This window comes from Euprymna scolopes, chromosome 24 (assembly GCF_053919585.1).
Source record: "Euprymna scolopes isolate OS-2025 chromosome 24, ASM5391958v1, whole genome shotgun sequence".
Taxonomy (NCBI): Eukaryota; Metazoa; Mollusca; class Cephalopoda; order Sepiida; family Sepiolidae; genus Euprymna; species Euprymna scolopes.
The window spans coordinates 7568588-7585483 of NC_136505.1; the positions used below are offsets into that span (position 1 = coordinate 7568588).

Below are 16896 nucleotides of genomic sequence, written 5' to 3' on the forward strand. Positions count from 1 at the left end.
AAACGTATTAATACGCGAGTTCAGAAATTTTAGTGAGTACAAGATTTGAGGAAAATTTTTTGAGCGGGTACATACCAAAAAAAAAAAAAAAAAGGTTGGGAACCACTGTCTTAGCTATCATAATAAACCTGAATACTATTTCTTATTATTATAGTATTACGATGCAAAGGAAAAAAAATAACAAGAAAAATTTTTTTATGCAGATGATGATGATGATGATAATGATGATGATGATGATGATGATGATATAAAGAAAAGGTTTGAGCAACCCTGTGTTGACACATACCTAAGCTAGTACATAAATTAATATGCATTTCCATCCCATCATGTAAAAGCTAGCGAGTAAAACACGTGACTTTTTCTCGGAGCAGATAAAACCATGTCACGTGTTGAAAAGAAGGCAGTAAGTCAACCACCTCAGTATTTACCTGTCACCTGAAATGAACTTGAAAAGAAATCCTTCACTCTGTAATAAAAACTGACCGGTAGGTGTTTCTTTTTCTTTAGGTCAGAAATGACAATAGTAATTGCTATATGAAAAATAAAATTACTGGCATAATCCTATGATTTTCATATCGAAACTAGCAGGGAGACCTGACGTTGCCCGGGATTGAATGATGATTAACGAATGCTTTTTTTTTTTAATTACGTTTTCACCCCAAACAAGGCACATTGCCACTTTAGTGTAGAGGGCTATCATCAGGGACATAAGCTACTGGGGTACTATGTAGGGAGTTGGGCAGCAAGATGTTGGTTCATGTTACACCATAACTTCAGCATGTTAGTACAGTTGGGGAAGCAGGGACCTGGAAGGGAATTCCAAAGTCTAGCAGTTCTGGGGCAGAAACTACTGGAGTAGAAAGCTCTCTTACATCTAGGGATCTCAACTGTGTAGGGGTGGGATTTAGCTGTTTGTCGGGTTTGTCGGGGGTATTTACATCATGGGGGCTCAAGTGCTTGCAGTTCGTCAGAGCATTCACCATTAAAATACTTGTAGAACAGGCAGAGGGATGCAACATTTCGTCAGTGGGACAGAGGCTGAAGCTTAGATGACAGTTCAGGACCTATCAAGTTGGAGACTCTCCTTTGGACCTTGTCTAGGAGCGAGAGATTAGTAGCAGTCAAAATCGCCTGTTCTTTCTTTCTATTGAATTATTCTGATTATCAATATTTATTGAAGACATTACAATAAATAAAAACCTATCTAAGAACACTGTCAGGCACATAAAGTACCTTTGTGTGAAATTTCATAAAAATCCGCCCAACCGTTTAGGAGTTCATAGAGAAAGAACTCACACACATACACCGTCAAAGTTTCTTTTATATAATCGTAGATTTTAGTAATACTTCTAAATAAATAGTAAGTTGGGTTTTTTTTTTTTGGTTTTTTTAAATCAATGTTCACCCCAAACAAGGCATAATGCCACTTTGAAGTAGGAGGCTACTATCACGGACATAAGTTGCAGGGGCATTATGAAGGGAGATGATTATCAAGATGTCTGTTCACATTATACTTGAACTTCTGCATATCAGTACAGTTGGGAAAGCAGAATCCCGGAGGGGAGTTCCAAAGACTTGCAGTTCTGGGGCAGAAACTATTGGAGTAAATGTGAACACAGGTGAAGCATAAGAATGATTTTTTTCCATCATTTTGGATGGATACTATACATCATAATCATCATCATCATCGTCGTCGTTGTTGTTGTTGTTGCTTTTATTATTATTGTTGTTATTATTATTATTGTTTTTATTATTATTGTTGTTATTATTATTTTCTTTTGAAGCAGCAGTTGTTAGTTACATAAGTAAGGGAGATGACGACGTTAGGTTTTTGCAGTTTTTACAGAGAAATGTAAAATACTTCCAAATGGTCACCATCTGGCACTTCCCAGACTCAATGTTGCTTAACTTCAGTGGTCTAACAAAAACTGATGTGTCAATGTGATTATATCGTATTGTATATCATTAGTAAAGTAATGATTCTCAAAATTTCTAATTATTTTTTCTTTGAAAAATTACATAATTTCGTATTATTTGGATTTTTTGAATTACTGTTCTTATCTTGAGTGTTATTTTCACAACGTTTTAATCGATGTAACCTCCGACCTTCTTCAGGTGCATCTTGTTTAAACCTCAGGAATCTTTTTCTCAAACTTTAAAATCTGCACGGAATTTTGAATGGAACCCTTTAATCAATACATAGAAGTAGCATGCTCTTGTTCTGTCAGCCATGAATGGGTGAAAGGCCTAAGTAATTTGCACTAAGGCTTGAACCTTCAACCTCCAGAAGAGTGTAACTTACAACTACCATCTAAGGCAACTCTCCACAGTCTGACGAAGATTAGGATCTTTCTGATTCTTTCTCCTCCGTCCTTGAGTGCGTGGTACAACAGCGTAAAAAAAATGGCGAGTTACCTTGAATGCATCCAAATCCAAACTGCTATCTTTTCACCCCCAACGCTCATATGCCAACATAAGCCGTCAGTGGTTACATTGTCCGAGTCTGGTCAGTACCAGATAGGTGATTAATTTGGGAATACCGGGCGCTGTATGTAGAAGAACATCGACACCTCTTTGAAAGGGTTGCAAAAACATAGCATCGTCATCGCCGCTAATTGGAATATACATGCGACTGGGGACCGCTTGTGAATTTTATACTCCCATGGAACTTCCTCCTTTGGAGGAAGTCGGTTAAACCAGCATAGGGTTAGAACCGTTTCCATTTATTTTTTTTTTTAAATAATGGTGACCTGTGGCTAATTTTCTTGTTTGCAATTCCTGCTTTTATTGTTGTTGTTGTTGTTGTTGTTGTTGTTATTGTCATTGCTGTTGTTGTCATTGTCGTTGTTGTTGTCATTGTTGTTGTCATTGTTGTTGTTAACAAAAAGCGAGTGCAAAATCAAATTGTCGCACAATGATTACGACTTGTCACATAATAATTATATATTCATCTCGCTTGACATTTACACAAAAACATGAGTTCCTGTGGTTTTCTCTTTTTCTGTGAAAACAACACAATCACCAATCTTCTATAAAAGAGGAAATGTTAGCACTTAAAAAAAAAACATACTGGACGAAACCATTTCAAGTGCTGAAGGGAAACAAGGAAGCAAATAACAATTCGCATAAACACAACCACGCAAAATAAATTCAGAAATAAATAAAACAATTAACGGTGAGTGTTTTCTTTTCTTTTTTTTTTCTTAGGTCATAACAAATACTAATGCTACGAAATAACAATGCTATGAAATGATAATGCAGTGGTATCACGGTACTCGACCATAATTTGTTCTAGATGTTTGTTCGAACACTGAAATTTTCGACAACCAAAATGATATTTCCCCCTTAAATCAACTGAAATAGAATTAATTAGTTCCAGAGTTTAAAAGTCCCTTCTTTTAACACCCCCCCCCCATTTCCACTCCAAACAAGGCAGAGTGCCACTTTGATGTAGGGACATAAATTGCAGGGATACTGTGTAGAGAGTTGAGCAGCAAGATGTCTATTTACATTACATTTGAGCTTCTGCATGTCAGTACAGTTGGGGAAACAGGAAGCCGGAAGGGAATTCCAAAGTCTAGCAGTTCTGGGTAAGAAACTATTAGAGTAGAAAGCATTCTTACGTTTAGGGATCTCTACTGTCTAGGGATGGCATTTTGCTGTCTGTGTCGGGTTTGACGGGGGGGTATTTACGTCGATCGGAGGTACAAAGGCTTGTAGTTCGTCGGAGCAGCCACCATTAAAATACTTGTAAAACAGGAAGAGGGATGCAACATTTCATCAAAAGGACAGAGGTTGAAGCTTAGATGACAGTTCAGGACCTATCAGTTCGGCGACTCTCTTTTGAACCCTGTTCAAGAGTAACAGACTAGTAACAGATGCACCAATGACAACAATGCTCCATACATGGTTGAATGGTGGCCTTATAGAGATACAAGTTACATTCAGACGTAAGTAACTTTTTAGCACGGTAGAGAGATAATGTAATGAAATGTTAATACTATGAAATGCTAACACAGTGAAATGCTAATGCAATGAAATGTTAATACTATGAAATGCTAACAATAAAATGCTAATACTATGAAAGATAACACAATCAAATATTAATGTAATGAAATGCTAATATTATAAAATGTTAATACTATGAAATGCTAATGTTGTGAAATGCCAATGCCGTGAAATGCTAATACTATGAAATGAAATTATCATGAAATGCTAATACTATAAAATTAAATTATTATGAAATGCTAATATTATGAAATGCTAATGCGATGAAATGTTAATATTATGAAATGGTAATGCTATGAAACACTAATGCTATGAAATTATTATACTTTGAAACACTAATGCTATGAAATGTTAATTCTATGAAATGTTAATGCTATGAAATGTTAATTCTATGAAATGTTAATACGATAAAATGCTTATATTATGAAATGTTAATACTATGAAATGATAATGCTATGAAATTATTATACTATGAAATGATAATGCTATGAAATTATTATACTATGAAATGATAATGCTATAAAATTATTATACTATGAAATGATAATGTCATGAAATGCTAATGCTATGAAATGCTAATATTATGACATGATAATCCTATGTAATGTAACGTTATGAAATGCTAATATTATGAAATGATGATCCTATGAAATGATAATATCAATTCACAAATGCAAAATTAAATTATTTATGTAATTCGATGAATTTATATAACTATTGATGCATAATATCTCAAGTATTCTAAAACGTTCATTCGATTTAAAAATAAATACAAAGGACGTTCCAAAAGTAATGCCTCCTATTTTTATTCCGTCTGAATGGATCAGTGAGGATTGCAAATTGCATTGTTATGATGACTGAACTTATGCATTCATGATCCCAAAGCTTCATCTCTCTGTTGCAGATATTCATTGTGTCAGACTCCAAAAAACAACCTTTGTCATAGATGTGTATCAGAAGCAGAGATGTGGCATTGCATTCCTCCATGCAGAAAAAAATTGACCCGATCAACATTCGCCGGCGTCTGTTGAATGTTGGAGTTGATATCAGCACAGTTAGGAGATGGGTTCGTCGATTTCAGAGCGGTGACAGAGATGAGAATGAGAGTCATCAAAAGAGACTGGATGTTGGTTGGTTGTTTTTGTTTTACGGCATATCAACCCTTTCCGGGTTATTTAATGCCGAATCCAAAGATTTTGAAAAAAATTTTTAATAGAATATATTTGTTGTTTTCACGTCGGTTTCTATTTAACCCATAGTTGGGACCCTAACAGGTACTACCACTCCGGGCAGAGTGGACCTGGGAGCAATGGTAATTAAAGGGTGGCTCCACACTCCCCAAAGCCCACAAGCTGGGGCCTCACCACTGGATATAGTTTAAGGTCATATCCAGGACCCCCATTGAGGGACTTTTACCCTCTGCAGGGGGACAGTCGGCGTATTCTAATGCCCCACCGACAGGGCCCAAAAGAGGCTGATAAAAAGTGAATTGATGATGATGGTGACTATGTAGAAAAATAAATTCTCGAGCACAAAGGGTCGCTTGTTTTAATAGTACCACTCCCGTTTTAGTAGCTCTTCAAAGATTTAGTTTGTTTAATTAAAATATAGGAAGCCTTGCTTTTAGAATGATTCTCATAATCTATAGTATAAATCTCATCTGTCTGTTTAAATGTATATATGTATGTATGTATGCATGTATGCATGTTAGTGTGTATGTGTATATATGTATGTATGTGTGTATATATTCATATGTATGTATGCCAATGACTGTCTTGTGTATGTTTGCACGTGTGTATGTATATGTATGTATATGTATGTGTATGTATGTATGTATGTATGTGTATGTATGTATGTATATATGTGTGATATGTATGCATGTATGTGTATGTATGTGTATATATGTATGTATGCGTGCATGTATATATATGTATGTTTACCAATGACCGTCTTCAGTGTCATGTCTGCTTGAGCGTGTGAATTTGCCGGCAGGACTAGCCATTTTTGGGCTCATGGACTTTCAGTATCTGAGGGAATGGCACTCGTCTGACAAGACGTTGCATCATGTATGCATGTATGTATGTATGTATGTATGTATGTATGCCTAAAACTTTCGACAGAGGCGACGGATTTTCACGGGATTGGTATCATTTTGAACTCGACCCTTTGGATGACAAATATCGAAAACTTGGCCAAAACCATTAATTTCTTCACTCTCAACTGGACACTTTTCTACAGAGAGGGGTCGCTTTTTTCGCCGATATTTTCGAAAGTCATTCCCTCTTTTCGATTGACTAGCCTTAATTTAAACCTTTGTTACTTTCGGTTTGGTGATGGATACAACAGCAAACACGTCACGTTTTTTTTTCACATTCTTTTCCTCCTTTGTAGTAGGGGTTCGAGCCTATCTGCCTGCTAAAACTTTTTTTTTTGCTCAACACGTACTTCCAAACACCCAGACAATGCCGGACATCCAGGTTAGTAATAAATAAAATATCTCCCAACTGAAAACAATAATGGTGTATCATTAGATTCTAGAATGCTCTGAAGCGATGAGATCCTATGGTCATATGTTTCACATCAATATCTTTTTGTACATAGTAACATTTTGCAGTCAGAACTCATTTTACTACCACAAATGAAAAGAACTTTCATTTCCTCCTGCACCTAACTTGTAACAGAACTTGCATCAACAGACTTTCTTTCTGAGAACTTTCTATCTGTCGGACAACTGGCCACATGATTGTTTCCCTGAGGGCTGCAATATAGTCGTCTTCTAATCCAACATCAATAAACATTTGTCATAAAGCATCCTAATTAGTCATCAATTGTTTTCATTCGTTATTTTCAATCCTTTCATAATTTTCATCATAGTTTAATCAAAGACATACACAACAATGAAATATCAAGATAACATAAGCTGCAGTATGTCAGACGCAGCAAATTACTGGTCTCGCATGCACCCATGAGAAAGTATGTCACACAATGACGTCTCAACTCGCCCAAGAAATTAATTGACCAGAAAAGAACCTGGAAGACTCTTTACACTGAATATGATAGCGTTTTATCAACAATATGAAAAAAGTTAAACTTTTTTTTTTACAAAGGAGTCACCAGTTATCAAGGCCTGGAAATCACTCAAGGATAAAGGTTAATAAGTGTATGGTAGCTAATGGGAAAATGTCGTAAGAATCGTTAGTAGTGGAAATTTGATAAGTTGGATTACTTAAGGGGACGGCTCATCAAAAACTTGTTTATATTGGACTTGAAGACGACCACATTGTAGTCAGTTGGAAAGCAGGCAATTGGAACAGAGTTCCACAGGCATATAGTTCTAAAAAAAAAAGCTTTGTTCATGGAATCTATGTTTAGGTTTAGGCACAGATAAAGAGTGGGGGAAATTATTGATAGTGGTTTCAGCTATACAAGTGTTTTTTGTGAAAGTCAGGCCAGTGGAGACCATAGATTGGAGCTCAGACGAGCACTTGCCATGAAAATAACGATAAAGAAGAGACAGGCTCGCACCATCTCTTCTGTGGGAAAGAAGTTGCAGGGCAGAGAAAAGAGCATCATTCACTAAGCTATGAAGTCTATTTTGAACACTGCCAAGGCAGGATAATCTGCTTGTAGCAGCTCCTGCCCAGATGTGGCAACAGTACTCCATCCTTGGATGTACTTGGCTTTTATACAAGTGGAGAATTGCATCCGCAGTGAGATATTTACTGAAGTGGTAGAACGATCCCACCATTTTCCCAACTGCCTTGGCAATGGATTTGATGTACAACTATGATGAACTACGTGTTAGAATTGAATTAGAATTAAAAAGCATTAAAAAAAGTAAGAGTCAATCTATATATCTATAAAAGTGAAAGTGCGTGTCTGTCTGTCTGTCTGTGTACATTTCCCTACACAATATCTTTGTCAATTTTCAGTCTACAGACTCGAAATTTGATATACAGGGTACTGAGATGTGGGAAAATCTTTGTAATCCATTTTCGGCCAGAAATTTGGCTGTTAAGGGGTCAAAATTCAACGATTTGACCTTTGAAAACTCTATCAAACTCCTCCACCAATTTTGGGTCTAAACACTTGAAATTTTAGATATAGGTTCCTTGGACATGGATCTAACTTAATAACTTGATTTTAGCCCAAAATAATAAATGTTAAGGGATCATAATAGGGGTCAAAGTTTAAAAAAATTGACCGCTTTTGCTTTTTTTTTTTTTTTGTTCAACATACACCTCCAAACGCCGGGCTGAAATTCTAGTTAATGAAATGTTCAAACTTCTGTCTTTTCACCACCAACGCTCATATGCCTACTTTGCTTCAACTGAAATGAACAACTATCATCTTAATAAACCACTCAGCTTCAACAACCATCTGAGGGTGACCTTTAGCCTTGATCTGAAATGGAAGATTGACATCAGATCTGTTGTCAAAAACACTAGTAAAAAAATGGTGGTGTCGTTCTCGTGCTCCAGAAAGTATTTCACTCGTGATACAATCCTCTACCTGTGCAAGAGCAAAATTCAAATTAGTTAACCATGAAGTGTTGATCACATACAATTGATCAGTATGTAAGAAAGATATTTTTTTATTTTGAATATGAATTGGGCATTTTACTCTCACTAACAGAGCTATAAATTTATAAATAGAAATGACTTTCACGAAAAACACCCGTCTAGCTGAATCCACTGTGAAAAATTTCCCCCACTCTATATCTGTGCCTAAATCAAAACGCGGATTCCATGAACAAAGCTTCTTTCTTAGAACTGCGCGCCTGTGGAACTCTGTTCCGTCTGCCTGCTTCCCTCCGGACTACAACTTGGATGTCTTCAAGTCCAATGTTAACAAATTCCTAATGAACCGCCCCCTTAAGTAAACACTTCATCAAATTTCCACACTAACGTGATGTACTTGCAATAACTCTTATCCCTGAGTGGCTTCCGGGCCTTGATAAGTGGTGATCACTGTGTGAAAAAAAAAAAAAAAAAAATGACACAAAAATTTGAGAATCAACACAATTCGTATAAAAGTTTCTATTGCAATATCTCTACTATTATATAAAAATTAGTTTGAGTGTGTGTGTGGGGGGGTGTAAGAGAGAGTTACTTCCTCATATGTTCCAAAACGGCTGAGCCTATTTTTTGCAAATTTCACAAAAAGCTAATTCATATGAATGGCAGTGTTCTTAGATATGTTTTGTACAGAAATTCATTTGATAAGTATCGAGAATCGAAAAATTCGATCTTAAAAATAGTCTTTCTCTCTTACAAAAAAAATTTTTTACAGGGGAATTTCCATTGCACCAGCTAAGGGAAATAATAAAATCTCAGCAAATCATTTCTTTTTAAAGAAAAGAGATTTATTGTCATCTGGAGATATAGCTCAGTGGTAGAGAATTCGACTACTGTTCAAGCCAGGGTGTACGTCAACATTTCATTTTAATTTTTTCTTATTAATGAGTTCAATTTACGGTTAAAGAAGACGTACCATTTAACATCGTCGCAAATCATTTCTTCCTTTTCATATTTTAAAAATAAGCATTGATCAGAAGTGACTTTTCCATCAAGCTCAAGTATCAGCTGACGTGATATTGTAAACAAACACAGATGGAATTTGATGAGCGACATTATCATTATTATTTTTTTATTTTTCTTTTGCAAATTAGTCCATCGGGCAAATTATTCCCCATAACATATAATAATCAATATAATTAGTCAACCTGGCAAGTTTAGTCCTCGTAATGTATAATAATAAATAGAGGATTGATTCTAAAATAATACATACACAATCTGCATAAATTAAAATATCATGTTTAAGCGTATTGTACGATCGGGCAATGCTGGGTGGCCAGCTAGTTTTTAATATAATGGAAATAAGATTACAGGAAATTGGAAAGTTCTACTTATAAACACTGGTGATTAGAAGTAAGAACTGACAAATCAAATGGAGCCACGTTTTGCTGACAACCAATCAGAAACCAGAATTGCTCCATAAAAATATTGAATCTTTCAACATTCATCTACATAATTTTTTCGCATCTGCACGAGAAGAACTGTTGCTCTTTGCCCACAAAACTTTAAAGTACAAGACTTATATAAAGCAGCTACCCACCAAAAACTCTTCATCGCCAGGACTTGTACAGAATAGCTACCCATTAGAAACTTTTTAAAAATTTACCATGGCTTTCAATTCAAAAGTTTCATTTGTACATCAAGATCAGCCAACCCCCTTAAGTAAGACACTTTATCAAATCTCCAATACTAAAGATTACTACAATACTATCCCATTGATTACTGTACATGCAATAACCATTATCCCCGAGTGGCCTGTGAGTCTTGATAAGTGGTGACCACCATGTAAAAAAAAATAAAAAAATAAGAACAAAAAATAAAATTTTAAGCAGAAAGTACACTAAAGGCGTTCTAGCATATTGATTGGACGAAAGGTTGAAGAAATGTTGCTTCAGATGAGTTTGTGAGAAGTGAGAGCAGCATCCATTTTCTCTAGAAAATTACTCGCAGCCAAGAGTATCCTGCATTTCTACAAGGTCACCATTCGCCATGCATGAATTATTGTTGTCGCATATGGTCCCTTCCCCTTGGATCGTATACAACAAAGAGTCTTCAATTTGATAAATCCTGTACTCAAAGTGGGAGGAGCGACAAGGCAGTGGCCCTGGGCATCCAAAATAGGGCAGGGTGCATCCAGTCACATTCAAACAAGCTCTCTTTTTCATTTCTGTTTTTCAGTACTAGGATTTATACTTAGGTCTTTGGGGCATACAATCAAGGAGTTGGTACCTGGCATCACCAGACCTCTACACAACACTGATGAGCAAATATTTTACTTTTGTTATTTTGAAGAGATCAAAGGGCTCCCTCCCAGGGCTAACACTTGATTCCGTTACAATTTAAATTTACATCCAAAGGCTCTTTTAAGAACAAACACTGTTCCCTTTATGGCTGCTATCTGTATTTCCTTACAGTTTGGTTTTCCAGGGATTGCTTCTAAGTATTTTTGAAGGTTCTTTTTTATTAGGCCAGTTGCTCCTGTCACAACTGGTATAATGTTTATTTCTTTCAGAGACCATGTCGTTTTTAGATCATCGCCTGTATGTCTTTGTCACTTTTTTCCATTTGATGTTATCGGTGGTGGTTCATGTTCCCAGATGTTTGATGACCTATCTAGTTTGATCTCACCACAGATCTTCCAATGTAAGTATCTACATACTTTGTTGTGGTGGGCAGTGTAATGACCATCGGCCAGAAGGATCTTGCATCTAGACATTAGGTGGCTTGGGCTTTCAACAGCTGAGTGACAGAATCTGCATTGGTCGTTTTTTTTTTTAGACCAGCCATTTTCTTGAATCCATTTGTGAGTAAGCCTTGGTCTTGTGCAGTTATAATTAATCGTTCTTCATCAAATGGAAAATTGTCACTTTTAACCATTGTAGTGAAGCCTCCTTGTCAATGTAGTTCTGGTTCAGTTCTTCCATGAACCTGCCTGCTCTCTTATGTTGTTGCCATCCTTCTAGTCTTGTCTTCAGTTCCCTTTTTGTATGCTCCTCTCTCTTCTTTTGGGCGATTAGGATTGCTGGGTTGTCATATTCTTCTATTGTGTTGTCCAGTGTGTTACTACTGAAATTTTCGCCAAGCTTTGTAGTTGATATCTGCTGAGACAGACATTTGGTGTGATGTTCATTCACCATTTTTATTTCAGAAGAACATTTGATATATTGGCCTATGCTTACCATTGAAGCTTGGTATGTGTGGTTAATTTCAGTGAGGCCTAAACCACCTTCTCTCTGTGGTAAGTACAGCCTGTCTATGCACTGATGTTTGTAAATGTTTTTACATCAAGGTTATTGATACAGTTCTGTGGCCAGTTGATTATTCCAAATCCATAAGAGACAACGGGTATTGCCAATTGATTGATGGCAGTAATTTTGTTTTTTGGTGATAATTCTGATGAGGGGATTTTTTTTAAGTCACTTGAAGTATTCTCCCTGATGAGCAAATATCTGTGTGAGCAGACCTGTAGAATTTTAAGATATAAATACTTTATTTACTTTTCTTTTCTCCAATCATGGATGTATCTGCTTGACATTAAAGGGACTACGAAACAACATGTATTTACATATTGGGTGAAATGATAAAATTGTCACCCTAGAAAAGACAACATGATTCCATTTCCATTTGATGAAAATCGGTTTTCTTTTTTTGTTGCAGACCATCTACTAGTTGGACAGTTGTGTACAAATCCCAAGAGTGACACAATATTCAACGAGCAAGATCGAAGATGTACTGCTGTACAACTCAAGCTTTCTACCGATCCAAGTTATGAAAACAGGACCATTGCCATTACCCTCAAAATGCAAATCTGGACAGCTCAATGTTTAAGGGCACAGCTCAACACATTGGACAACCCACGGTTATGGTTTTTGGTGTGGTTTCAAGTGAGGGCCATATCATGCCACCTCACATCTTCGAAGTTGGCTTGAAAGTCAACACCAAAGTGTACCTGGATGTGCAGAAAAGTGTGGTGATCCTCTCGTGCAATCAGGTGGCTGCTGGCAGACTCGCTGCTAACCCACAAGTCCAACGATACCCAGGCTTGACTTCAGAAGGAATGCTATGACTTTGTACCGTCCTCCACCGACTTAAACCTGCTGGACTACTTCGTTTGGTCATTTGTTGAAAACATCACCAACATAACCTCTCACAACACAAAAGCCAGCCTGATCACCAGTGCTTGTGGAAAAGGCATGCTTCCAGTTCCAGACCCGTACCAAGCAGTGATTGAAGCTGAAGGCGGCTACATTGAATAGATATCAGTTCTACTACATAATCAAGTTACCTGAATTGATTTTTTCAATAAGAGTTTTAAAATAAAACTGTAGTGTTGTTTTCTTTAGAGTGACAAATTCATTGTTCGATCCTGTAAAGACATTATTACGGTCGTTTGCATATATCATTGCATAAACGAATACTTATTCATTTTTTTTCTTGATTTATTTGTAATAAGTGACCCATAGAAATGCTACCCATGAAATTGTTAATAAAATCCACAATCCTTTCAGCAATCCAACTATCTTTCTCATAATACGAGGTGCCTTCAATAAGTTTCCAGACTTTTTTCGTATGGGCACTTTTATTTATAGTATGCACATAAACCTCTACTTTTATTTATAGTATGCACATAAACCTTTACTTTTATTTATAGTATGCACATAAACCTTTACTTTTATTTATAGTATGCACATAAACCTTTACTTTTATTTATAGTATGCACATAAACCTCTACTTTTATTTATAGTATGCACATAAACCTCTACTTTTATTTATAGTATGCACATAAACCTTTACTTTTATTTATAGTATGCACATAAACCTCTACTTTTATTTATAGTATGCACATAAACCTCTACTTTTATTTATAGTATGCACATAAACCTTTACTTTTATTTATAGTATGCACATAAACCTTTACTTTTATTTATAGTATGCACATAAACCTCTACTCCCCTTCAAAGTAATCTTCTCTGGCTGCATTGCACTTGTACTATTCCAACAACTTCTGGAAAGCCACATGGGAGTTCTCCGGCGTGAGTGTGTCAATGATCCTCGTCAAAACCTCTTTCCTTTTCTCAATTGTCTCATAATGACAGCCTTTAAGGTTTTCCTTCTGAATAACCAAATGTCACCGGAAGCAAAGTTTGGACTATCGGGAGGGTGAGGAACTGTCTTGATGCCCAACCTAGTCAAATAGTCTATAACAAGGATGGGACACCCTTGGGACAAACTTCACGCAAATTCTCCGCATCTTCACTTCCTCACAAAAAGTTGTGTGTACAGTTCCCACTGCACTTATTGTCTCTATAGACACACGACAATCCTTATTCATGAGATTCTTTATTTATTCAACTCTGGTGTTCTGATTTCCTTCCTCCTCCCACACCTCTCATCATCACTCACAGACTCCCTGCCTTTTGAATCTCTTATGCCACTCAAAAAATGGTGCTCGATTCATGCAAGATGGTCCAAAACAGTCTGAAGCATTCCATAAATTTCTGTGTCATTTTTTCAAAATTGAAAACAGAATTTTATTGCATATTGTTCTTCTAACGTGTCCTCATGTCCAGACTGCAGTTTTGAAATTCACCAGATGTGACAATCAGGCTTTAGTAGGGTGTATTCCAATTCCTGCTGTAGCTGTTTATTTGAAGTTTTAATCCTAAAAATTGGTCCGTCATCCATAGTGAAACCAAAATTATAGTAATAATAACAGAATGATGATGATGACGATGATGATGATGATAGTTTTGACAAAAATAAATAAAATGTTGTTTTTTTTAAGCAGTAACACTTAATTTCTTTCTGTCTTTCTCTTTCTGTCCCTTTCTTTCTTTTTCCCAGTGACTAATGAATGGAAAGATGAATCAGAGCTACCTAACCCCTAAGAAACAGGATCTAAGAGACATACCCGGAAAAAGGAGATAGTGACAAGGGTCCCTTGTCTTCCAATCAAATGATCAGAACCAAAATATAAATAAAGAAGTGAAAGACAGCAAAAACGAAACATGGCAATTCGCAGGAAAAGAATGATGAGGAACAAACTAGAGTTTTTTGCGCTGAATTTCATCATCCATCACATTGGACCAGACTTTATTCTTATTCCTCCTCGTTCACCATTCCAACAATCATGGAACTTTAAAAGAAAGGAATTCAGAAAATCAACAAATACAAAAGAAGAAAAGAAATCCCGTATTTCTTTCAGCGTTCCAAAGCGCATGAACAATGTGAAATCGACATTTGTCATTTTTATACACAATATACATTTGTCATTTTTATACACAATATACATTTGTCATTTTTATACAAAATATACATTTGTCATTTTTATACACAATATACATTTGTCATTTTTATACAAAATATACATTTGTCATTTTTATACACAATATACATTTGTCATTTTTATACACAATATACATTTGTCATTTTTATACAAAATATACATTTGTCATTTTTATACACAATATACATTTGTCATTTTTATACAGAAAAACTGAAAAGAAATGATGAGTAATACTCATCATAAAAAAATGATAAACATTTATTTTGTATAAAACCCCAATATTTTGGAATCAGGAATAAAATATATTTTAGCGAAATTTTGTAGTCGATAAATAGAGTTTTCAGATAAAAAAAAAAAAACAATGATTTCTACTGATTTTTTTTTTTTTTTGTCAATTCTAATAAATTGCAATGTTGGCTTCCAAATTATGTAGTCGAAATTACCTGAATATTACTGAATTATTAAAAAAAAAAACAACTTTAATCGTGTTAACAGGTGAAAAATAGCGACCATCTTGTTTAAATCGAAACAGAAAATTAACTCCCTTTTGAACTCTCCTATGTCTTGCATAAGTAAATACGATTCTATTTTCTATTTTCTTTAATAAATAAGTTTCTACTTTATCGATTTTCGTAATTTTTTGATATAATCATCTTAAAAATACAAGGAATATGTAGATACCATTGTTTTCATGTGAAATTCAGTTTTACGATTTTTGAAATTTCGTTCTGGTAGTGTAAGTAAATTTTGAATTGCTAAAATCAACCAATACCACACATCTCATAAGAGGTATAGCAATTACATGCTGAAGTTTTAAGAGTCTACAACCATTTTAAATGCTAGTGCAAAAAAAGTCTGGAAACTTATTGAAGGCACTTCGTATTTTTCAGTACTAGGACTAATACTCGAGTCTTTGAAACATACAATTAAGAAAATGTTCTAAGAAATCACCAGACCTCTGCTTATTAGTACATGTGACCGCATTCGCAGACCACAAACTCTTATCACTGACATTCCACGAAACAACCTCAATGTAATCAGATAATCTACAAAGACTCCTTTCTTTGATAACAGACTATGTTGAAGACATCATCTGCACGCATGGAGAATCACAACTTTTTAAAATCAGCTTGCACGGTAATTGTACATCTCAGGAATCACCACTTATCAAGGCCCGGGGGCCACTCGAGGATAAGGGTTAATGGGTATACATTAGTTAATGTGAGATTATAGCATAGTAAACATAAGCAGTGGAAATTTTGTAAATTGGATTACTTGGGGGGGGCGGTTCATCAAGAACTTGTTTACGTTGGACTTGAAGACATTCAGATTGTAGTCAGCTGGAAAGCAAGCAAATGGAAGAGAGTTCTACAGGCGTGCAATTCTAAGAAAGAAACTTTGTTCATGGAATCTACATTTAGGTTTAGGCACGGATAAAGAGTGGGGGAAATTATTGATAGTGGTTTTGGCTAGACGAGTGTTTTTTTCAAAGAAAAAGAGGCATATGTTGAGAGACTGCAAGTCCATGTTGCTGATAACATGACCATAGACGCTGACACCACAAAAAAAAAAAAAAAAAGATGTCATCTATTAAATCCTTCATATAATTCACAATTGTTTTTGCAATCGAACCAGACTTGGTCAAAGTCTAGGATGTGACAGTGGTTAACGGCCCAAACTGAAAACCTCAATGTGTCAAGTTTGAATCCAGTTCATTCCACAGAAACACTTTCATCATAGTAGGATGTATTCCAATTCCTGCTGTAGCTGTTCATTTGAATCTGAAATTATAAAAATTGATCATTCATCTCATAAGATGTATAGCAATAACATACTAAATTTTCAAGAGTCTACAACAATTTTAAATGCCTGTACAAAAAATAGTCTGGAAACTTATTGAAGGCACCTTGTACTTATGCTAAATACACTGATGAAATCAAAGCAGCTAAAAGAAAAAAAAATCATACAAAAAATCTTTAAGAAAACTGTTTTTTGATTTGGATAGAGTATAGGCGACCGTCACCT

At 35.6% G+C, this 16896-nt stretch overlaps 1 long non-coding RNA gene across 1 annotated transcript; it reads left to right on the plus strand.

The window, feature by feature from the left end:
* Positions 1-1813: 1813 nt before the first annotated feature.
* On the plus strand, positions 1814-12907 carry LOC145246574 (uncharacterized). The gene is made up of 2 exons (XR_013863136.1): positions 1814-3175; positions 12243-12907. It is a non-coding gene; the product is annotated as an uncharacterized LOC145246574 (long non-coding RNA).
* Positions 12908-16896: the final 3989 nt, after the last annotated feature.